Genomic DNA, 24868 nt, shown 5'->3' on the forward strand with positions numbered 1-24868 from the left:
ATGTGAGCATTAAGATCTCATAAATAATATAATATTCACAGATTATTGCTTGAAAACAAACAGCAGGAGGAGGTCAGCTGTGAACTCATTCTGCATTCAGAAAATTTTGAAAGCTTTTTGTTCAAGAGATGAAGGAGAATTGGAGGCAAATAAATATCCTTAATAGTTGTTGGAATATTTCAGGTATTTTTATTGAAAAATGCTGTTGCATCAAAGCCAAACTATTAGTAGCAATGCATATGTTTTTGGAAAAAATATATGGCCTCTTCCAGAGAAATAATAAAAAAGAGCTATCCAAGTCAAACCTTAAGACTGTTGATAAAAAAAAAGTTTTGGAAAATCCTTTTCCTTTAAAATAGAAGAGTTTCTTTTCTCTTTCAAATTGCAGAAGTTGTTAGAAAACACAGTTGAAGATTATGAAGATGAAAAAAAAGAGATAAACAAAAGTTTTCTTCTTAAATTCAATCTAAAGGTATTGAACCTGAAGAATATTTTCAAAGTTTGATAGAAAGCATTTAAAAAATAGGTTTCTAGAAACCCACCAGTTTTGAATATGTCTAGAAGTTATGAATTGTTGACAGAGAAAAGTTCAACATACCTCTCATGAAATCTTTGAATTTTATTTCTAAATCAGATGAGCTGCATTAGAAGTTCCTGAAATGTATCTTCTTCCAGAAATCTTATGAAAGCAAAAATAACAAAGTGACTGTTCTTCCTAAACAATATGGCCTTTAGGGTCCAGAAAAACAAGCAACCTAGCTTTGAAAGAGAACTTCTGTTATCTGAATCCTATGAGGTTGTTTATAACAACCCTAGTTTAGTAGCATGAAGTCTTTTTCCAGCTTCCCATACTCATCAAACATCTTCAGAGGTCCCACATGACACACCATTCCCAAACATGTTAAAACTGCCCCATGCTAGGCCTCTATCTCATTTATTAGTTGATGATCATAGCAGAGTGGGTGCCTCTTTACCTGAATGAAGAGTGAGGGGATCTGCTAAAATAACTCACTGACAATGACCACAAGTCTTGCTTACAGATATATTTGTGTTTCTATTCATCCTGAATTAAATTATAACCCCTGCCATTATTCACAGAACAGCATCCCAACATCCTGTACCAATACCTTCCTTCACTGTGGCTCCTTTTAAGAAATTGGACTCCCATATTATCATTCAATACAATTAACACTTTTCCAGACCAGGAAAGTATGCGTTTTCAGGAATGTACTTGCATGCATACAGCAGGTACAAGGAAATATCTGAGAGGAAAATAAATTATTAGCTATGGAAGACTGCATAAAACCTGCAAATTGTCTGGGAGAGCAGTGAAGGAGAAACGCCGTCTGTAATAGTCCTACAGCATAAAAGCACAGCAAAAGCAGAGCTGTTCCTGAGCTCCCTCTCACTAGTGTTGACCAAGCATCCGGCTTGCCCACAGAAAATGCCCTCGTATTAAACCTCGCATCTAGGATCAGAAACACATCAATCTTCATCTCCTGAGCTGATAGCTGCATTCCTAATCCAGGCAGATTGAGTCCAAGCCCTCCCAGCATGGGGGAGTACTTGGGTTTCCTGAAACTGGCTTTTAATGGGGAATAGATTGGCCAGATGAGATTCTGGTTTTCATCTGTTATGTTAATATAGGCATCCACATCCAAAAGAGTTTGGGTTTGGCTTTGAGCTGCTTTTATCACAGTTTGTGGCTCTATTTTAAGGCCTATTGTGTATTTTTCAGGCAGAGGAAAGGAACTCCTTCCTTATTTTACCCCTACAGTTGGTATGGAGTCGATTCAACTCCCTTTCACTCCTAAGAGCAGCAGAAGTCAGGCTGTAAGGCTGGGCAGGCATGTTCCTTCCTTAAATCCTTTTAATAAGAAACACTAACTCAGCAGCTCACTGCTGCCTCAGGCCTCTCCAGTTCTTGCAGAGCACTTTAGCATGTTTGAGCTCTTTGCTCTTCCTTTTGCCCCACCATGTCTGTACATCTCCCTTTCACTCCTTCAGTTCCTTCTGGAGCGAGTTTGCTCTCCTCAGATTCCTGACTCCCACCAGCATAATCAAAACCACTATTCACTCTACTCTGGGTGACCAAAGCACGATCTTTCTCACTTCATTTCATTGTCTCCTCTCACGGTCCTGTGCTGTATTTCTAACTTCAGTCAACAGTCTGCAGGTATGGCAGATGAGCTCTGGGGAACCAGTGTTGTTAAAGATGTGTCTCTTCCTTGGCTCCTGTGCCAGAGTCATTCCAGGAGAGATGGGCACTGCAGAAAGCCAAGGCTGTCTCCAACCTGTTGCTCCAGCACCTAGGAGAAAGGCAGCTGGGGATCTGCTCTCCACATAACCAGATTTTCTTCACATGTTTTTTCTTGATAGCCCCGTGATTGTTCTCTTGCATATGTGTATTACCTTCATGAAGAATAGCTACTTTCCTTTTTCTTTTTTTTAAAGTTGAAACTATATGAAAAAATTAAAGGCTCTCCAAGCAATAAAAAGCATTGCAAGAATTCTTCAAAGTAGGCACTTACGTCATCCTGCTCCATCAAATTAGTGAATGTGTAGTCTGAACCTACAGATTGACAACTTCTTTCACGCAAGCCCTCAACCAACCAAAACAGGGAGTTCCCCTCACATAAAGCAGTTTTGTAAGATTTTTGTCAGGTACTGTCAGCAGTAATAAACCCGGCGTCCTTTTAAAGAGGAATAAACTTCTTCACCCAGCTTTCTAGGCTCACTAAATATCTGTCCTTAGATTTTCTTTTTCTAAACACCTTTACCACTAACTATCTTAATAGATTATAGTCCCTGCCCCTACTATTAGGAAAAGAAAAAAACCTAAGAACCTCTCCAACGCCTTGCTAGCAGGCAGGAACTTGCCCTCCTCTTGCTCTGCCCAAAAACTGTGTCACCATGTTAGCCTGGATTTGAGCCCACGCTGAAATGAGCAACCTCTAGCCAGGCTCGTGAATTAGAACACATTGCTGTGTTCACTGAGTCTACTCCATGGCTGGGTTTGAGCCAGCCCATAGCTGGCTGCATCACACCGAAGGCAGGGCATGTTTGCCCCTGCCTGTCTCAGACCATGCAGATCAACCTGCTGCCTGTGAGGGGAATGCCAAAGATTTTATGCAAGGTAAAAGGGAAGTCAGTGTCAATTTCAGAAAACAGACCAAGAAACTTATCTACAGCCTATTAATCAGATACTGCAGCACTGTATGGGCTGTTGATGTTCACATTATAGAAAAGGATATTGAAAAACTGGAGAAGGTGTGGAAGAGAGCCGTAAAAATGATTCAGAGACTGGAGAAAGCACCCCACACTGAAGCACTTGAAGAATTCAATCTGTTTAAGTTATCAAGAAGAAGAATGAGAAGCTACTTGATTATACTGGGTAATATCTTCACCAGGAGAAACTAGTGGGTTACTCAAGCTCCACTTGTTAAAGAATCAAAGAAAGGCATGGCCCCAAAAAAGTGCTGGAAGATTGAAAACAGGCAAATGAAAACAGAAAAAAAATTTACTTTTTCAAAATTATTGTTCAGAAAAGACTTACTAAGGTGGGGGATAGTCCAACTTTTCACTTCTTTAAGTCAGGACTGACTGCTCTCCTAGCAATTGTACTGATTACTGGTCTCAGAAGAGAAGTAACTCAATAAATGACAAAACATGTTTCACCATCACTGCCTCCTCCTTACCCAGTAAGGGCCTCAGTGGCTACTCTCAGTGGCTAGTGAAGGTCAAAATCCTGATATGGTCTCTGACAGACATAATCCTCATGACTAGGGAATACGTCCTAGGTTTACCTGAGACTAACCCTGGCATACTGATTTTACCTGCATTTAGTGGCTAAATAGGAGAAAGATATCTGATGGATGTTTTTGGAACATGACAGTTATTGAAAAATAATAGAAATATGAAAGACATTATGAACAGCTAGAATATCCAAAGACCCCTGAACTGATTGTGTTCCCATCCCAAAGACAACTTCCCCACAGAAATTAAAGTTCCTGGAGTGAGGGGAGGATGGGAGAGGAAAAGAGAAACAAAAATCCTATGGCCACTGTCCTTTAGAGAAGGAAGTAAGAACAGCACTCACCGTGGACTGTGGGCTATGGGAACACAGACGAAAACCTGAGCCAAAACAGGCAATTCCTAAGCTCTGGTTTTAAGCAAATCATGAGAAAGGCAGCGAGGCATCTTTGAAGAGAAACACCACATTGGAACACTAGGAAGTTGTGTAGGGTGCACAGGGTCCCTTGGGGAGGCACAGCTGAATCCCAAGAACTCTCTGGGAGTCTTTCCTTAACCCTTTCCTTTAAAATAAGGTTCTTTTCCTGTTCCTTTCACTTTTTTGTACCGGGGTACTACAATCCTCTGAAATGCACAGAGGGGTTCTACATAGGGATGCATGTGGATACACTCTCTGTGTTACCAGGTCACCTTTGTGCTATCGCAACCAAAAGCAGAAAACTTTTTACTCTGGGGAGCATCTGTGCAGCTGGGGCCTGGGCAGGTCTCTGAGATGAAGTCGTTCAACATTCTTTTTTCCCTTCATTTGCCAACAGATGGTGACAGAGAGAACCCCTTTCCTGTCCAAAGCTTTCAGGTCACAGCATTTGTATTGCCATTTAATTACCTGTATATGAAAGACTACTGTATTCTGCAGCTTTTGTCCTTCCTGAGGCATTTTGCAGCAGAAGCATTGAGGGGCTCTGGGAAAGCATTGTGTGCAGCTACAGCACAACAATGCGACTTGGGGTAAAGATCTGATTTCCACATTGTGCAGGAGTTATGTTCAGTGAAAATTATATAAATGTACTATGCCAGCTCATATGTCATTTCCACAGAATGTTACAACCATTCTGTTATGTAATAGTGAGCTAATAAAGTCAACCCAAAACTCACTATATCACTTTCTACATGAAGTCACCTCATTCATCCTTTTTCCCTTTAATTTAAATCTCATCTCTATTTCTACATTTACCTTCCGAAGTATTCCTAGCACAGCATATTCCCAACACCCTTCTTATTTTACTGTGATCTAAACAATGCAGAGTAAGAGGGCCTGAAAATTTGGACTGGAAATATCATGAGAACAGGCTCTGTCAAGAGCTTTCCAGTATTTCCTGCTTCTGGTTGAGCTGGAAATACTCAAAGGGTGAAATCCTGGCCCAGCTGAAGTCAATGGGAATTTTGCCATTAACTTCAATGGGGCTAGAATTTCACTCTTGGTATTTATTCCATGTATCCAGTCTCAACTAGATCTGGTGTGGTGTGAAAAGGAAAACTTTTCTTCTTTCTTTTCCTTCCTCTTGTAAGATTTAATGCTTAAAAAACCCTTGAATATTCAGCTTAAAAGTAAATGTTGAGTAATGCCAAAAAGGTTCCTGTCTTACCCAAATGATCCATTTCTTCTCTCTAAGCAGTTGCAAAGCAGAAACTGTGGTATTACAAATATAAATTGATTCAAAGATTAAGAAATTAAAGCTGTCTGCATAAAATAATTAAAAATACATACCCATTCTTTTGACAAAGCCTACATTATAAATAGTTGACTCCATTTCAGGACCCTGATGTCAAAACCTTTTGCCACCAGCAGTACAGTGGTTATTGGCTGTCCAAAATGTTTGGATTTTTGGTCACAGACAGAATTCTCCTGGCAGAGGTCTTCATCATCAGTGAAGGAGGATTTGCTTGCTTTAAATCTGATACACTGTGATCTCTGCTTTAGGTGGCATAAAATCCTAAACCTGATTTTGGGGAGCAGGTGGACTTTACCCTGTTTTACTTGTGTCTGCCAAGTCTCCCAAGAGGTGCTTTGTAATTCCTTGCTCACCAAAGACAATCCATTACAGCAAGTGTTTTCCCTTCAAAACGTAAAATCAGTTCTGTTTCTGCTAAAAAATCCAGCTCGTTACTATGTTCATGTTTTATATTAAAGAAGCATTTTAATTGTGGACTATTTAATAATGACAGTCCCCCAAAGCAAGCTGACCACTCTGATATTTGACATTGTACTGGTGAGGATTCAACGGCAAAGGACATTCCTGGAAATCTCCATATGTTTTTTGATAGCCCCAGAAGCCCTGGTGAATGTCTGACCAACAAAAATGTGCTTGAGCAGAAACACCATCCCTGGTTCTTTCCTAGAAGCAATAAGTTTTTTTCTGGAAAAACAATAGTAGAAGCGCTCAATTAATCCACAGCTATTCATTTTGTCTTCACTGACAATTAGCAGGCCTCCTAATGCACTGCCGCCTCACTTTGGCAGTCAGAGAAGCCCTGCCAAGTGGACTTGGGCTGACACAGTCATTCTTTAACTTGTATTTCCTGGTGCAAATAGTTTCTAGCTCCTTTCCAACAGCCCAATCCAAAGAAAAAAAAAAAAGATACAAAAAGGGCTTTGTTCTCCATGAAAAAAGCTGTGGCTGTGGTTGGGAGCCCTGTGCACTAAGCTAGGCCATGAAGAAGGGAGGGAAATGCAGTCCACTGTGTCCTGCCAGGCAGGATCACAGCCTCATGGCTCCCAGCCCTGCTGGGATGCCCCAGCTCACACCTCCGACCACCCACCTCCTCTATCCCTGCCAGCCCTCAGCAAAAACCTGCCCCTTCCCTGCGCTGTGAAAAAGACAAATCCTGTTTTCTCCAAGACAAACCAGAAGGAAGCCTGCAAGAAATGAAAGAGAGGGAGAGCAGATCTGAAGCACAGATTTGGTCTTCCTCGCACCCCACCATCTGAGCTTTCCTGGGCCAACGTGCCATGTGATCAGACCCTCTGAGATTTGGCAGCACTCTTCATGATCACTCTGTCTGAAATACAGTTGCAGTGACTTTTCTAGATGCAGGAAAGTAAAATGGCTTTCATCATCTCTTCTGACCCTGCTTGCCCATATTACCAAAAGAAGATTACTGGAGATGCGCATACCAGTGCCATAATCCTCGTTTGACTTGTTGCCTCCTTACATAGTTTCCTAGACAAAGTATCCCCCACAGGGCAACACCACCCATGGAGCAATGCCTTTCCTGGTTGTCTCCTGGCTTACCAGTTAGTGTTTGCTTTGATGATTTCAGCTGTAATTATTTCCTCATATTTGCTCCTTTCAACTTGTTATATTGAAGCCAACAGACCTGGTCACCTGACTGTCCCCTCCATCTTCCTGGGCATCTTCTTGTCGACCCTGTTCGTTATGTGGCAGTATCAGGTTAGCTCTCTAGGGTCTACTGACTGGTATAAATTAAATTTTACCCAGCAGACCGCAACAGGGCCTTTGTTACCCCCTACAGTTTAAAATACAGGTTTCTTCCCAATAGCTACCAGGCTATTGGCACATGTAATTTTTTCATTGGCCTTCAAGAAACTTCCCACATATGTGTCAAAACAAGTAGATTTCCATGTGTTAGAGACAGAAAGGATTTTCTCCCCTCCCTGCAATAGTTAACTCCTGAGCTCCCGATTCCCTCCCCACCCAGCTTTCACTGAATTATCCCCTTCACCAGTGGGCATGTGGAACCCCTACCGCTGTTGATATGCCCTGTCTACAAGCCCAGGGTTGCATGTTGACCTTTTGGCTGAGGAAGAATTTCCCTTCTAGACCAGACTTACTGTGTCTTGGGGGATATCTACCTACTCGTATGTCCTGGGGCATAATTTTTGTCCAGCAAGATTGCCTGAACTTGTTAAACCTACTTTGTATCCCAACAGTGCAAAGGACTCTCATCTAGGAGGCAGCAAGTCTTGAATCTCTTCTGCCGCTGACACCAAGATCAGCTTTTTAAGGTTGGAATGTCTGCCTTAACTGACAGCTTTGGACATGGTGTAAGATATTTGCATGAATCCTAGCAGCCTGCAGTATTTAGGAGGGCAGGGTATATGATCCTCTACCCTCTTCTGTCTTTAATTTCTAGGAAGCTATTATAGCGCCTTCCAAAAAGGCTCATGTGTGCCTGCCAGCACCACATTAACATGACTACTGCTTTGAAACAGAATAGCTGTGGCAGCTCAGGATCTGTAAAGCATCCCCCACTGCACTGGGTAGCTTTGCGCACGCCTATGTGCCATTAATGAATCATCACATGGGAAGTGTTTTCATTATTCCTTGCTTTTTCCAGCCCTGGCATTTCTTGGCAAATGCATAGCCCAGGCCGAAGCAGCTGTCTGTCTTGCTTTCCTGCCTTTAGATTAAAACCATTTTTTTGTTGTTGTTGTTTTGAAGTGCCTATTGAAGTGACAGGACAGAGAAGGATGGCTAAACCCAAGTCCCAATATCTTTATTTCAAGACTACACTAATAGCCTCTAAGAATTTTTCTCTGCTGTACTTCAGATAAGAGCGGTGAGTCTATAAATTCATTAGCGAGTAATGGAGCAGCCTCACTTTATCTATGTCTTTTCACAGGACTAGGGTTTCATTCTGTGCCAGGAGTCATACATCACACTCAACATGTACGTCTCCAGAGCCAACTGAGAGAAAGTGCAGAAAAACTACTGTTAACAAGGGAGTAATTACATTCAGCATAAATTAATTATTGGTCACTCAGGACTGGTGGGAAAGGGCCACACAGACAGTATCTGACTGAGTTCCCACCTCTGAGGGAAGAAATATTTAAATATGAATCATAAGACAATACAAGGTGGACCTTTTCTGCTCTACTGGTCTTTAACTGCACAGACTTGCGAATTTGACATGTGGCTTATTTGCTTTAACACTATAGGTACATTGTATTGTTTTAGGGCAAACATGAGTGATAGTCATTCGGGACAAGGGTCACTGCATAGCAGACAGCGTCAGACCAGACCAAGGGAAACCAGGAGGGACTTTAAAATGTAATTCAGCCAAAAGAACAGGACACGGATCAGCAAGCGAGTGATGGAAGGTGTTCATGAGGAATTTAGATTACCACACACTGCAAATAAACCTTGAGAATCGGTAGCAGCCAGAGGCCAGGGAAACCTGGCTGGCGAGTAGAGAGGAGCCCTCCTGCAGGGAAAAGAAGACGCACGGTGCACCCTGGTCTCTTTGCCAAAAGTGTTAATGCTAGCTCAGGAAAGTCTAACTGTGCTTGAACCCTGAAACTACTAACTTGGAAACACGTAGGGGTGTGCAAAATAATGTTAGGCTAGCCTCCAATAACCAAGCAAGAGATTAAAACTGCTTGTTACATGTATAGCATTAAAACTGTTTCCCATCCTGAAAAAAACCAGGAAATTCAAAGTTAAAGAGAATCCTCATAAATGGAAATTCTTGCCATCATGGGAAATAAAAAGCATATCAAGATGCAAATGACAGATGTACTGTCAGCTGGGAAACTCAACTTGGAATTTCCTGGCTTTCTCTTTTCATTGAACTGACCGCTCCTAAAACAATGTACAGTTAGATCAGAATTCATTCCTTCTCTATTAACAGATATTCATACGTATAAATAAACAGTTGCAGAGATACAAAATGAAAATTAGACTTTTTTTTTTTTTTTTTTTTTTTTTTTTTTTTTTTTTTTTTTTTTTTTTTTTTTTTTTTTTTTTTTTTTTTTTTTTTTTTTTTTTTTTTTTTTTTTTTTTTTTTTTTACTGTACACTTCTCAAACTTTTCATTAGAGAACTGGGCAGGAAAATTGTCCCATTTGTGAAGGCTCAGGCTTATTGAATCATAATGACTGCAACACTCAGACCCACCAGCTATGTTTTCCCATAAAAAAGAAGGCAACATATGTCTTCCAAGCCTGGTGCTTGGAAATTCACCTGTAATATGAAAAATACAGTTTCCAGGCTCAGATCCATCCAGTTCAGGTTAGAGTTCCCTGAGCAGTAAGTTATTTTGTGATGTGCTCTCTTGGTTTGCCCAGAATTTTCATGTTAGACCTCAGAAACCTTTCTTTTAATGAAAATACTGGGACCAATGACCTGGCATTTTACAACAATGAAGTGTTGTTTGTTTTTTCTTTTTAAATTCCTAACGAATTCTAATTGTCCACACCACTCTGGAGAAGACAGTGGAAAGCTTTGTGTCTGTGAGCTTGTCCATGGGCCCCTGCAAGTTACACTCGATAAGGAATTTCAGATTTCAAATTCAGTTGCAGGTTTGACCCCTGAGGCTTGCTTAAGTTTTAAGATATACCTGGAAAAAAATCCAGTTTATCCAGTGACTGCAATATACTGCACTGTCAATTTTTTACTACCTGCATTTTTGACAGTCTCTAAATCCCTTCACTGACAAAGCAAAAACACAAAGTGGGATTTTGCAGATCCAGCTGGAAACAAACCCCAGCCCTGGAGAAATCCTGCTAAACCCCTGTGGTCAAGGAATTGACACCTTGCATGTGGCTGGAGATGGTCCTGTGTGCCTGGACATGTGGCTGTGGACTGAAGTCAGCTGGCGGGAGCTGCCACGGGGCACTGCCCTCCACCTCCAGACTGGCTGGGAGGTGGGGTCCCTGTCACCCAGTCAGGGTTTCTACCTCAAAGGCAGCATGGTCTGCTGGGGTTGAGGGGGGGGGGACGACAAAAGGCAGTGGACAGTAACAGCTTGAGCAATCTGATTTTAATCCATAGCTTGCACATCTCCACAACTTTCCGATGCCTAATTCCTTTTATCATTTATTTCTGCGATAAGAGCCATCGTTAATTCCCGAAGAAATCCAGCACAGTGATTGACCTGCAGCTCCTCCAGGACAGTATGTTGGCCAGCCTGAAGCTCATCTGTCTTGCTCACGAAGAAGCGTGGTGGTGTCATAAAACCATTATGCAGCACTAACCACAGCAGAGTCACTCATATCTTTTTGTGAAGCAAAGCCTAGCCTTTTGCTACCCAGAAGAGGCATTGTTACTGCATGAGGAGGCTGCTTTAGGATCAAGCTAGATTTAAAATAAGTTTAAAAAGAACATCCTGCAGCTCAAATAAAGCGAGCCTGCTGGCTTTCCCCAATGACTGGCGCTAGAGCAGATCATTCTGGAAAAAAGACATTCTCACAACCTCATGGCTTCAATTTCTCAAGCCAAGAAGTGGAGAGAAATCCCACAAGTTATTAAAGCCAATAAATCAAGGCTTGAGAGATCTTGTGCATGGAATCAGAGAACGTTTGCATTTTTCTGCCTTCAGAGCTTTAAGGAAGGTTGTTTTTTTTTTTCTCCTTTACCTCATCCACCTTGGGTATCTTAAAAGCAGGAAAAGCACTCCTGGGACCTGGAGGGTTCTATGAGATGTAATTACTGAACCTTACTTTTAAAGGTTTAAAAGTGCATCTTTATAGGCTCATACAGTCCTGGTAACAGTAAGAGTGGTTTATGTGTTTGATTGACATAAAACATGCCTCGACATTAAACATTTGCTCGACATCCGGGAACACTGGACCCTGTTTTGTGTTTTCTACTTTGCCTTTGCACCTCTGGCCAGCAACCTCCCTACAGTCCTTCTGCATCCCAGGGTTGGTGCAGATTCTGTGATGAAACACTCTAAAGGCAGGCACTGCCTTCTGCTCCCAAAAAAGTGGAAACCAGTCATTCCCACACCATCTGCTCTCACCTTCACAGATCACCAGAAAATGTGAACTTCCAATGAAGCCACAGTGGTTTACAGGACGTTATTATAGATGATACTTAAATTCTGTTAAGGCAAATGAGATCTTTCCTCAAATTCTCCTCTGACTTTTGTCCCCATGAGCTGCAATTTAATCACAGCAAATGTCAGCATCTATTGTTTTTAGCAGATTCTTAGTCTACCCACTCTTCTAAAGGAAAGACTAGTGTTTTGCTTATAAGAACCATTAAAGAAAAGAAAAGAGGAGATAACTTTCCACTGGGCAATTTGTGACAATTTATAAAAAAACAATTTCCGTATTTGTAAAAAAGCTCAAACTCCTTTTTAAACCTGAGTGCAAGTTTTGATTAGGCTTATGTTGGGCTTTTGGTCTCTTCTTAGATGGAATCAAACTTTATGGAAAATAGAAAGCTAATATCTAACTCATATCAAGGCTATGCTCACCAGAAATACAAACACAGAGAATTTCCCTCATCTGATCAGGTCACAAAAACCAAAGCAAACATCCAGCTGAAAGGTGCCACTTCAAATTTTTATTATCAGAATTTCATAACTAAAAGATAGTGGAGAGAAAAAAAGGGCAAATCAAAAATTACCAGTGGAAATTGGAAACAAACTGCAAATAATAAATCAGATTAGGAAAAAAAAATGTCGGTCTGTCTGCAGATAATTCACAAGTGAAAAAAGTTCATTACAAATGACTTGCCCTGCTGCAAATTTTTAGTAGCATGTGTGTACAGTACATCATAAAACTTCTACCCTTGACATATTTTAAAAGAATGCCATTACTGACTTGAACTTCAGTTGGCAGCTGGAAACTTGCCAGAAAGCAGACTGTGTCCACAATCAAACGAGGAAAACTCAGAAATTTTAGGATGCAGGCAGGTTTTAGAACTCCTCTTCCTCACAACAAAGGAGTTTTAGCAAAAAGCACACAAAAAGTTCACACACACAGAAAAAAAAAGTTAGTGTCTAGATTGGACAAAATTATTTAAAAAAAAACAAACCTAAAATCATGACTTAGGAGCACACATAAGTACAAGATGTAGTAACTAGAAATGGGAAAAATGTAGCAACTTTTTTTTAATTTAACTTAGACTTTTTTTCAGCTTTGTCTCAACGCCTTTCATCAGACTTAACTTTTTATTTCATAGGTGGAGGGGGGTTACTGGGAAATTTCAGACCAAAGTGCCAAAATTGAAAAAAAAATTCACAAATCAAAGCAGGGTATTGCATCAGAAATGTATATCAGCAAACTGTCTTGTGCTTCAGTTATCTGAGAAAGAGAGGGGAGAAACTAGTCTGGTTTTGTACTGCTTATTTCTTTTTTCCTCTCTTTGTTTTCACTGTGGATTTGGGGGTGGAGGTTGTTTGGCATGGGTTTTTTTACAGTATGATCTAAATGTATGGGTCTGTGTACTGGCCCAAAGTTACGTCTTCCTGAAAGATTTATCAGTAATCCTTTCCCATGTTTCTCTGTGTATAGAGTAGAAGAATAGTTTTGCTATGCATCCCAAAGTTTCTCTGCTCCTCCTTCTGCCTTGTTGCATTTTGCTTTCCAGGTAGCTGGTTTGGTTAATACTAACTCCAGGACTACTTTTGCTCTCTACTCCCTATGCCAACATGAAGGCCTCTGGGCAAACTTTTCCTCTCCAGGCTTCCTTGTGCTTTTCTCACTGTAGCAGGTTGACCAGAAGGGATGAAAGCTGTCTGGGCAATATCTTTTAAGCAGCCAAGAACTGTCTATCACAACTGCTCCTCATTTACCACAACCATGTGTGCATGTGCACAGTTTACAGTTGTGGTTTTTTGGAGGGGATTGCCGTATGGTTTTATAGGCTGCTCAAGATGTCCATGTGGGTGTAAGTGCACCTATCTATGAAGGAGTGTATATACAGGCATCCCTAGAAAATGCTTGTGTATTCTTTATTAACTGTTACATTCTGGAATTAAGCTTCCTTTAAAAAAAAAAAAAGGCAAACTAATTTACAACTCCCTCATGCTATGTTTTCCCTTTTCTGCTTTTTTTCCCACTCAAATGAATCTTCTATTATGCTATTCCTTTTGATGCCCAACAGGTTTTTTCCTTCTTCCCTTTCCACTCTCTTTTACCTTACGTTCTCTTTCTTTGCTCTTTCTCTTTTCTCCCTTTTCATCCCGCCTTTTCCCTACCCTATAATTTTGTACTTTGCTTCCTTTCATGCTCAGCCTTCTTACTGTAGTTCCCTACACATCCATTTCTTCCCTACAGCTCTTGCACCTACTCCTTTCCATCTAGCACCTGACTGCCGAGATATATACTCTTCCCATGGAGACCCTATTTGCTCCCTTCCTTGAGATTTTATGCTTATTGAATATCTAGGTGCTCACAGTTACAAAAAGAACACACATTTTGATAGTATTTTAAAACAGTAGCAGTGTGGTTTGGGCTTTGGGTATCTATTTTGCTATTTCACAGTCTGTGATGCAAAATGCTCAGTTTCAAACCACTCATGACTTCTGTGAAATTGCTTCTGCCTGGGATAGTGTAATATTATTAACTATAAAAGACAGAAAAAATTGTTAGGGACAAAATGATTGCTGCATGTTTCTGTAATATTGATTTGCTCTTTGTTTTCTGCTAGAAAAATTGATGTCTTGTTGGCTTCATTATTTGGAAATAATCATACAAGGAGTTTCATCAAAGTATTTTTCTTTGAAATGCTTCATTTTGCTGATGTGAAGACATTCCACAGATGCGTACTGGTTTTGATAAGCCTTGTTGATTTTCCATTTTTCAGGATGGATTCTTATGATCATGCCCAGACAAGGGCACAAATAATTATTTTTGAAATCTGATTTTATTTCAGCTTTTAAAAATATGCCTAGCATTTTGGCACATTTAATTTTTACAAATGTATACAAAAATTTCATTTATATTCCAGCACAGGTGAGGATTTTTTTGATAAGTACTTACTGCAAGAGAAAAAAAAAAAAACAAAAGAGTCAGTCCAGTAGCAAAACTTACTGAGCATACATACAAATTACATTGCTTCTTGGCTATATCAAACAATAGGCACTAACTCTTCAGGAAATCTTCAATGTGCCATTCCTAGGAACGTGCGTTAGGTTCTAAGTAAATCACCTACAAACATTCTCCACCGGAAAGTCTGTCAGGAACTTGTAAACAGATGATCAGGCAGTTTCTTAATGTAGCTTCTGGGTACTAGATTCCCTTTTATTTCAGTACAGGTACTATCAGCTCAACTAATCCCTTGGAAACAGCTACTTACCTTCAGAAAAGTCAGTCTTAGTGCAGGCAGATTTGTTCTGATCCTCTTGGCAGAGCAGAGGGAAGGTCTCAAAGCACAAACAGCACAGCAGTGGCTTACCGCAGCCCAAACACCCAAAGCTCTTCCACCCCAGAAGAAACCTGAATGTCCCCAAGGGGCCAGTGACTGCAGGAAGAGCAGGAACTATTCAAAATGAGAATTTAGCTCCAAGGAGCTGATTCTGCAAACACTTTAGCACATGTACAGCTTTCCTTTACAAGAAACCTCAAAGAGAGCCGGCAAGAGTTGCTTCATGCAAGTCAAGTCAGTCATATGGCAAAGTGTTTATGGGGTTTGGATCTAAATTTTGAAATCATTTCAGGACCCTTAAAAACAGACTCTAGATATTTGTAAACCTTTTTTTTTTTTTTTTCCCCATCAGGAACAAAATATATAACAATGTTGTGCTGCAGTTGAATCCACTGTTAGTCACCCAGAGGAGTTTGATTTCTCCTCCAATGTTTGAGCCTGGGGAATACCCTATGGCCCTGGGGTGCAGGACAGCCATACATATGGAGCAGGAGCAGCTGCTGTCCCCTTTCCCTGGCAGCCTGTGTTCATTCCCAGAAGTTTACAAAATGAACTCAAGCTTGGCTCAGGAAGAGGGATGGTAAGAGGTTGAACTGTTTGGGCCAGCCAAAAAGATGGAGGCAGTGGGAGGTTAGAGCTGATGCCTGTTGATCAGCAAAAGGAAGGGATTAGGATCATGGGGACCATGAGGACAGTAACCCTGGGCTGGGCTGTCACAGTGGCCAGGCAAAATGGCACAGGGAGAGCAGAAATGTGGCCAGCAGTTTTATTTCATTTACAGTAGTTGCAAAGGGCCTACTAAGGTTGCCTATGTGCATATATCTCACACAAGGCAGCTCTCCCTAGATAATTGTAAACTTAAATGGCAATTAACTTTTCTCTGTCTAGTTTTGCACCAAAATTAGGAAGCATTTTGGTGCTTTTGATATGTCATCTGCTCGATGGTAGTAAACGGGAAGAGGCAGGTGAACTTCAGGTGACTCACCCCAAAAGGTGTACTTTGCTTGCTTTAGGACACAATGATTTCTTAAAGCTCTCCTGAGACAATTTATTTCTGCCTTGACTTCATATGCATGTTGTTTCATCATCTGAGGCCTCGTTTCATACATACGTTTATAATATGGGTTTCATTTCAATAAGCTGGGAAAGTAATAAATTTAAAGCTGACTAACAGTTGTTTTATGTGGCTGTCAACCTGCCAAGTAGCATTCTTAATTATTGCCAGGAAACTAAGTGTTTTGCAGCCATGTGTTTTACATTTGAGTGTAGTATGTCTTGTCAGCCCTCTCCACCGGACTCATGGATAGGCTAGTCATTTTTGTACGTAGAGAGGTCTGAGATGGTGGGTGGTTTCTTTGTCATCAGGTAGGGATATCAACAACAGCATGATGGGCGGGAATATCCCAAGTGGTCCCCTTCTCCCAAAACAAGCTGTTGCAGAAACTCTGGAGAGAAGGGGTTAAACCTGAGCCCAGAACTGTAGTATTTTTTCTGTTTAAGACTGTAGGGCAACTACTTATTAAAGTTGTCAGCAAAGAAGAAGCATAAACATATTACAGATTATATATGTTGGAATAAGATGGATGACTGTTTTGTTCCTTCTGTGCAGAATAAAGTGAGATGCTGCAACAAGCAGACTCCCCTTTTCTTCTCCCCAGACAAAATTCATTATTTTTTCACCAAAACAAGCAATCCTTGCATGGCTTGTTTTCTGCAGTCTGTGTTTAGGCTCCAAGATGTTGGCCCACACTTTGGAAATCAGCCAGTAAAAGAAGGACAGAAAATGAATACTAAAAAAAGAAGCACTGACCTAAACAGTCTTGTTGCATGTATTCTCCCTTCCAGAATGCTTTGAAGTCTTAAGAGAAACTTGACTAAGTTAAGAGTGCCTCCAGGCCCTTAATTTGCACAACCAACACTTGTTTTCGTTGATGGTCATCATTGACCCTAGAAAGATTATAAAGGTTGTTGGTTTGTTTTTTTTTTTGTTGATATTGTAAGTCTTGAGCAATTTTTAAAAAATGGGATAAACATAAACACACTGTTAAGAAGCAAATTTTTGTGTTCAGTACATTTTTTCCCCTTTAATAAATTACATGCATGAGACAAATCCCAGTTAAATAAAGGCTCATCTCATGAGTATCTTGGGCAATGCTGCAGGATATTGCTCACCCTGCACACCCTGCACACAACAGAAAATCCTAATAGTGTTTACTACTTTTTTTTTTCCCCAAGTACTTCTGTTGTTTTGTTAAGGAGGGATTAATTAGTGAATCATTATTCCCACTTTGGTATGTGAAAATCTAGAGTGTGCTTTTTTCCATTTCCCAAGAGTGTGCATTGGCACTATAGAAGAGGATGTGGAATAAGTGTTTTTCAAAGTAGCAGATGTAGCAGCTTTGGGAACATCTGTACTGGTGAATTTTGCTGAGGGATTTCTACTAACAATGTCCCTTCTAGCCAGACAGTCTGTGTGTGCTTCTCACAGGTGAGGCCTACCTTTTTGAAACAAAACTCTTTAAGGAAAATTATCATTAAATATCATGTGTAATTTCTATGGATTATTGCAATTTCTAACTCATTCTCTGTTTCTTCTTAAATAAATCAATTTCTTCTTAAGTTTTACATGCCACTTCCTATCTCAGTACAACATTTTTCCAAAGAGATTGTGGATAGGGGCAGATGCTGAACATAAATGGCATAAAATTCTCCTCCCACTAAAGTCAATAGCAAACTCCCACTGACTTCAGTGCAGTCAAATCTATTCACAGGACATTAAAGTTTACCTTGGCATTCCTTAAAGAATATGAGATCCATATTTCCGAGGTCTATCAGCTGTCCAAGTGGAGACTTAGCCTACTCATCCCAGATTTGCTCAGGGTACTTTGCAGATAGATTCTCTGCAGAAGTGCAGACACCAGAGGACACTGGAAGGCAATGAAGGGTGACCAGAGGCTGGAGTGATGAGGCTGTTAGTGGCCAGAGGTAGCCTCACAATTAGCACAGCCTGTGCAAAGAGAAAATTTTTTCTGTTCAGCACAGTGAAGTCTGAATTTCACTTTGACTCTGTGCTGGCCTAAATATGCTGCTATTTATGTTGCTAAATGGCCAAACCTGAGACTGTGCAAAAATGTCTCCTTAACCTTTCAAAACGGGCACACAGGGTTTTATAATTGCCCTCCACTCCAGGGTCACTTACAAGGAAGTGCTGGCTGTGGAGCTGGCCACCATAGGTGAGCTGCTGCCATGGTGTGAGGTTGCTTTACTCAGTAAGCCAAAGGAAAAGCACCAATCATGCGCTGAAGACATGGTCTGATGCTGGAAACTGCAGTGAGCCAGCTCTGTGTTACCTGAAGTAATTTAAATGTGCTCTGAATGACCAAGTCACTGGAGATGCTGCTGGCATCCTGCTTTCTCCTCTCTTCTGTTTTGGGAGAATCATTCAACGAGCTCATGGTACATCAAGCATCTCAAGGAGGATGATTGAAGGCAGACCCTATGCTGCTGTCTGCTGTCTGAAGATAAACCAGATGCCCCAGTGGCCACCACAGAGCCCAGATTCTGCTTGCAGGGAGCAGAGGGATCAACTTCTTCCTTAAGCACCAATTATTTTCATATTTCAGAGTTCCCCAGATTATGACAAAGCAAACAGAAAAGCCATATCCACTTGTACAAAAAAAAGCGTATCTAAAATTATTGCCATGTGTGAAGTGCTGCTGCATGACACTAACTGCAGTAGCCAAACCAGTAACAGTTAAATCCTGCAGATCCCCATAAAAATGCACAGTACACAAATACACAGTAAACGAAATGACTGAATTAGAAGCAGAGATAAGTGAAGGACAACACTTTGCTACTCTGTGTTCAACATCATTGCCAAAGTGCTGAGGCATTTTGCCACTTTCAGATTAAGGGGATTTTTGCACATTTTCCCCAGTAAAATTTTTGGCAACTGCTGACTACCTTCTTCTGTCTTGCTGCGTCACTAACAGCCTAGGCTCTTCACTTCAGTTGTATGGTCCCTGGCTAACTTCCCAATGAGATGTAGACATTCATTTATTTTTAAAGTTTCATTTTTACAACTCCTGCTCATAGAGAAATCCCTCTGGCTTCACTGTTGTGTAGGTGAAATTCATGGGCAGTGAAATCTCCTGACAACATATTTGTTGACCAAAGCTTTATAACTACAGCAGGCAGAGTGGTCTGGCAGGAATAAACCTGAACACCCTGAGCTCAGCTCTGTTGCTCTGCCCCACAAAGGACTATAGAAAAAGTAGAACAGAATTTAATAAAATTCCTTATTATACTTCAAGTTATTCCAGACTGAGCTGTCAAAGATGTTAGCAAAAGAGCTAATTGATTTATCATCAAGGGTTTTTTACCCTGAGCAAAAATAACATGTTGATGTTTAAAACAAAGCTTTAGATACTTCCCCCCACGCCATCCCATCTTCCCAAACTCTTCTTCCAGTATCTGAACCTGTAGTTTTCTCTAAGATGGTTGGATCTTAGAGGCATCTTCTCTTGACAGGTAGACAGTGGCATAAGGACTAGATGCCGCTGCTAGACAGAGCGTAAGTCAGTGAGGATACTGACTTATTGCAAGTTATTGCAAACTTGGGCTGTCCCTGAGCACCACTACACTTCACCGGTCCAGATCTTCCCACAGAGGACATAATGTACCACACAGTAAAAGCAAATGTAGATGTACCACAAAAATGCACCTACAAGGAACCAGGATGACCCTTTGAAGAAGTTACTTCTTTCTCATGATTCTCCCAATAATTTCATGATTGTTGTGTGATTCAGTTATGGGTGTGAATTCTCACAAGTGTAAGATTAATTCCAAAACTATGGTCCACCTGACCCTGGCTTTTCTTTTCCCTTTCTTTGCCTTGGTTTTCCGTGTCCCTTTTCACATAGACCAGGGACTGGACCATGTAACCATGTCCATGCTGCCGGGTAACCTTATCTTTCCTCCCACCATTTGAAAATAGCAACAGAAGAGGTGAAAGCCTTCAAAACCAACACAGAAAAAAGTAGGAGAGGATATCTGAAGAAAGAACCCAATCCCCTATGGAGACAGGGAACTGACGTGCCTGTGATGTGGCTTTCAACATGTCAGTGCCACAAGAGCACTAGAGAGATCTGCCGTGTTGCAGTCCTCACGTAACAAAGGCAAACTTAATTTTAATAGACAACATATTGGAAATATAGTCCTGATTAAATCTCTCTGTTCTCTTTCCTTTTTCCTTCCCCTGTGGCTACCTTGCGATCAGTTTGGTAAATCTTAAGGATTACAGATGTAGCACTAGCATAAACAAAAATATGGCACTTTAGCTGTGCAAGCTGCTTTGAAGATAAAGACTGACTTTAAATTCCACAATCCTGAGGGCTCTTGTCGCCTTGAAATCTGATTTCAAAGCTCAACACCACTGAAATGTCTTGTTGAGAGTGATGACAGCAGGCAGTGAAGTGTACACTGTATTGTCACCACCTGTGATTGGTGGCGAAGTGCATACTTTGACTACCACATACTGACTCCCTAGCTGTGAGTTGCCTGTAATAATGCAAACAATAACTGCTGGCTAATTTCAGTCCTGTAAGTGTGGTGATGAAGTATTGTATAAACTCAGAAGCCATGAAAGTTAAGTGAATGGATTCCATTTTCACTGTTTTCAAGGGGCACGGAGAATAGAGAAAGAGGTGAATGCATTCCTCCAATAATAAAAAGCCATCAACTAAGGAAAGTCCAAGAGGCTATGAGGCTGTAAACACACAGTTTGCTTGAGGAGGAGATGTATCTGTGAGAAGATCTCAAGGATCCTGCCCTTGGACTACACAATACCCTGCAGGGCACCAAACAGGAAAAGAAGTCACCCAACAAAAGGGTGATTGCTGGGACCCCAGCCCTGTTGCCTGGTCACCCTCATGAGAGGAATGTACCTTACCCTGCAAAGCATCACACCTTGGATGGAAATAGGTAGTGGGGGGCCAGGTGGGCCCAGAGATGCTCAAGGCCTATTTTACTGCTGCACATCCATTGCTCACTTCTTGAGGAGCAGTGAAGATGTCTATGGGATGGAAGGAGCTCGGCAGCAATGGGTCTGTGAGAACGTACCTGAGTCTGTGCTGCCGTTGTCTCAGCACCAGGGCTGCCTGGGGACCTGGAGTATTAACATGACTAGTAATGGTGAATTGACTGTCTGTCTCCTCTGACAGTGAAACTGTGGGCTTTTCCTACTGATTTCAATGGAAACAGGAATTTGCCCATTCCTTTACCTATGTGTAAATGAATATTGATGACACAAAAGTTTGGATGAACTTTAGCTGACAAATTCCTTAGTGGTTTCCTGAATACTCCCAAGAAGACAGGACAAGTGTCCTCTGACTCAGTTTTAGGAGAAAATCTAAGAGCAATGCAGAAGACCTGCTGTTTGAAAAGCAGGCAGATAACCAGCCAAGGCTATCACTATTGACAAGCCCAGGACAACAAAGGAGTTGGGAGGGACACAATGAGGCTAATAGATATCAGCTCATTGGGCAGTGATAGCTGACCTTTTGCTGACGAAATGAACTTGAACTCTTACTTGTCATCAGGAGAATGCAAGATATCTGGGCCTAAATGAGACAGCACCCACAACATAGTTACCATTATAACTAAATATTTTTCTTCCAGGATTAAGAGAGTTACTGCTTCTCAGAACTCGTTAACTCTACCTATGGAGCCAATGGACATCTTACGTCTCTTCCATGCTTATTCTTCTTCTAGATATGAAAGCCACAAAACCAAAACACATATTCTGTAACTCATAGTGGGTTGGAAAGTGTGTATTTCTGCTTTATCAAAATCTCCAAAAATTTTTTTAGCACTTCTTTTAATTACAAATGCAACGGTTTTATTTATTCCCTGTTAATATGATTAATGTATTAGGTGATTTACAACAGGCAAAATTTCAGAACTACAGAGTTTGCCATCTCAACAGATAGGGAGAAGGTGAAGGAAGAAATGCTAAATATTACAAAGGGGATATGCACTGTTTTCCAGTCTTTGCTCTTGCCCTTAGTATTCAATACTGTAGAGGGTTAGAAGATGTGGATAAAGTCCTTGTGTGACTGGAGGTCCTATGGCCCAGAGAAGAGGAGGACTATGGACAAGGAGGAGCATACAGCTGATGTATCAAACTCCCTAGTACTAAACTACTGGGTCAAGGAGTAAGGTAAAATAGAGTAGTAGCAGGGAATTTGGGGAATTTAGAGATAAAACCTTCTAAATTTGCTCTCTAAATCTAGTACTGCCAGCTAAAAGCCACATGAAATGTAGATAGTGAGGTAAAATAATCCTGAAGGTTAAAGCACGAGAGAGTTGATCAAATAAAACTTTAACCTGGGAGCCATGTAGAAGAAAAACCATTTCAACTCAGCCAAAAGGTAAGGAGAAAGACCTTGCCATTTTGGGAATGGTGATCCAAGAAAACACCAACCAATCCTTAGAGCATGACTCGGGGGAGCGTGTCCCATACAATGTGAGTAAAGGTGACCAGCTGCTCCATTTTAATGGTGGCGTGCTTGGTATCCAGTGGCCAAGAATAAATACTGATGATACCAGATACTTCCTTTTTAACAAGCAAAGCCAAACAGCAACGGGTTCTGTTTGCTACCAACTTCAAGGAAAAAAAATACTTCATGCTGAAAGTGCAACGCTCTGTTCTCTTAATATGCCAGGCATATTGTGAAGGTCTGCCAACAAGAATCTTGCATTTCTGCAGTACCTTCACTCTGCTACAAAGAGTTGTGTCAAGTGTGTGCTAATAAAGTGTCAGTCATTTAACTTTTCGCATGCAAACAGGACTGGTATTGATTTTTGTGGCACTTGCATACATGTATGTCTCCCTCATCTTATAGTTTTAAATGATATCAATTAAGATAAAGAAAAAAATAAGAAAGCAAAAATCAGTATCCTCTCCCAGAGATAATACTTAAAGGGCAAAATTTGTGAACATAGTCTCTTAAGAATAACAATAATATTTAAAGTGGTTTGAAAATCAAGAAGGTAAAAATAGTTGAGAGCAACCCTGAAGTTAAATAACTACTTTATTTTTTTTTAATAAATTATTAAACTCTACAATAATGGGCTAGACTGAAAAACTTCATTTTTTTATAAAATGCCAAAGGTTGTGACAGTGGTCAATCATATTCCGTGAACTTCTCCAGGGTCAATCAGAAAGTCTCTACCAGAACAGGAAATGTTACATCAGTTTCCCTAGTGCTCAGGTTGTATTATATATCCCTAACGACTTTTCCTGTGAGAAAAAGCTGACATATTCTCTAAAGAATCTGTTGAATTTTACTTTTCTTTGCAACCTGAGATTTCATTATGTTTACTTTCCTTCATATTTTCTTATCTTTCTCTAATAACTAGTAAAAATCTGGAAGGAAAAATGATTTTCCAGTCTCAGGGGTTGGGAACAGCAGAGTAGTTTTCTTAAATCCTAATCTATGACTGGTAATTAGGGCCATTTCAAGTTCCCTAGGAGAATTATTGTCTTCTGAAATATTTTAAATAGCTAGCTGTCCACAACTTTTCCTTGCCTCAAAAAATGGATATATTATCATTTTAATGTCTACTGCTGCTGCTACTGGGAGCAATAAACCTATGTTCTCCCACGGCATATGAATCGATAAGAAATAAATAATACTAAAATACGCCCTGGAATTCTTTTCCATGACAATCTGAGAATGAAGGTGGTGAACAAACACTGAAAGCCCCACACACTGACTCAGCTGTTAAGATGCAGTTCATCTGACCCCACCTTATGCATTTTAGTCAGGCATGTGGTACAGAGCAGTCACCTAGAAATGCTGTGAAGAGAGAGAGGCAGATGCATCTCTGGAGGCACTTTATCTCTTTATCTTAAGGTGGGGTCAAACCATTCTCAGGAGTACTTGTATCTCTGTAGAGAGACTTCCATGTAGGCAATGTTAACATTTGCTCTTCCATTGCAGAGATTATTTTCACTGGGGATCTGAAATGAAAACTAATAGGAGCGCTAGAGACGCTGGCAGATTTGTCTGCCCCTTTCCAGAAATGTGCTTATAATTCAAGCAGTACTCTTCTGTCCACTTTTCCAGTGGTCGGAGAGTTAATCTTCTGACCAGTTGCTTTTTCTTAGGGAAAATTCTGAATCAAAAACGCATGACCACAAGTCCTTTTTGACTGCAGCGCTGTCACAGCAAGAAATAAGGACTATCCCTACTGCTGTGAACATCACCTTTCAGTAAGGAATAAATTACTCCTCCTGCTTGACTCATATATTGAATTTCTTTTACTTCTGGAGATGTCTGAAAGGGAGAGAGGCTATGTCAATTGTAACAGAAGGACTAAGTGAGCACTTCAAAACTGCTGTTCTTCAGAAGGGCTTTGGTTTCATAAGTAGTGACTCAGAAAAGCATTTGCATCTCTCCCCTTAGTAGATCTTAACGCCCTGTCACTAAATACAGGTCTCTGAATTGAAAGGAAAACATTCTGGAATTCCTACCAATTAACAGAACTTATTTTCCACACATCATACTTAGCCTTCTACAGAGTAGCACTAAATGAAATCTGACAATGTAACCGCTGTGAAAAGGGTACAAACAAAAATGATGTACTTGCTTATTTTTTGAGAAATGTTTAAAATTGGTGTGGTACATACGAATACTATCAACCCATGCAGATTAAACATTTCTTTTTCTGTAGAGGAGATTCCTTTCAGATGAATCATGGCACTTTATGCTTTAGAATTAGAACTTACTTCAATGAACTGATTTATGCACCTCTTTACTTACAAATTTGAGGTAATACTACTGTTTGACTAGGATGGAGAGGAAATACTACATTTAGAAGGGGAAAAGATCAATTTCTGACATGTTTGTCCTCAAATATGTTAAATTCTGAGTTTAATCCACAAGGAAGAGAAGCTTCATTTTGGTCAAGGGCTCTGATATTCAAATATTT

This window comes from Empidonax traillii, unplaced genomic scaffold, assembly GCF_003031625.1.
Source record: "Empidonax traillii isolate 1590-97213 ecotype Southwest subspecies unplaced genomic scaffold, ASM303162v1 scaffold671:size839176, whole genome shotgun sequence".
Taxonomy (NCBI): domain Eukaryota; kingdom Metazoa; phylum Chordata; class Aves; order Passeriformes; family Tyrannidae; genus Empidonax; species Empidonax traillii.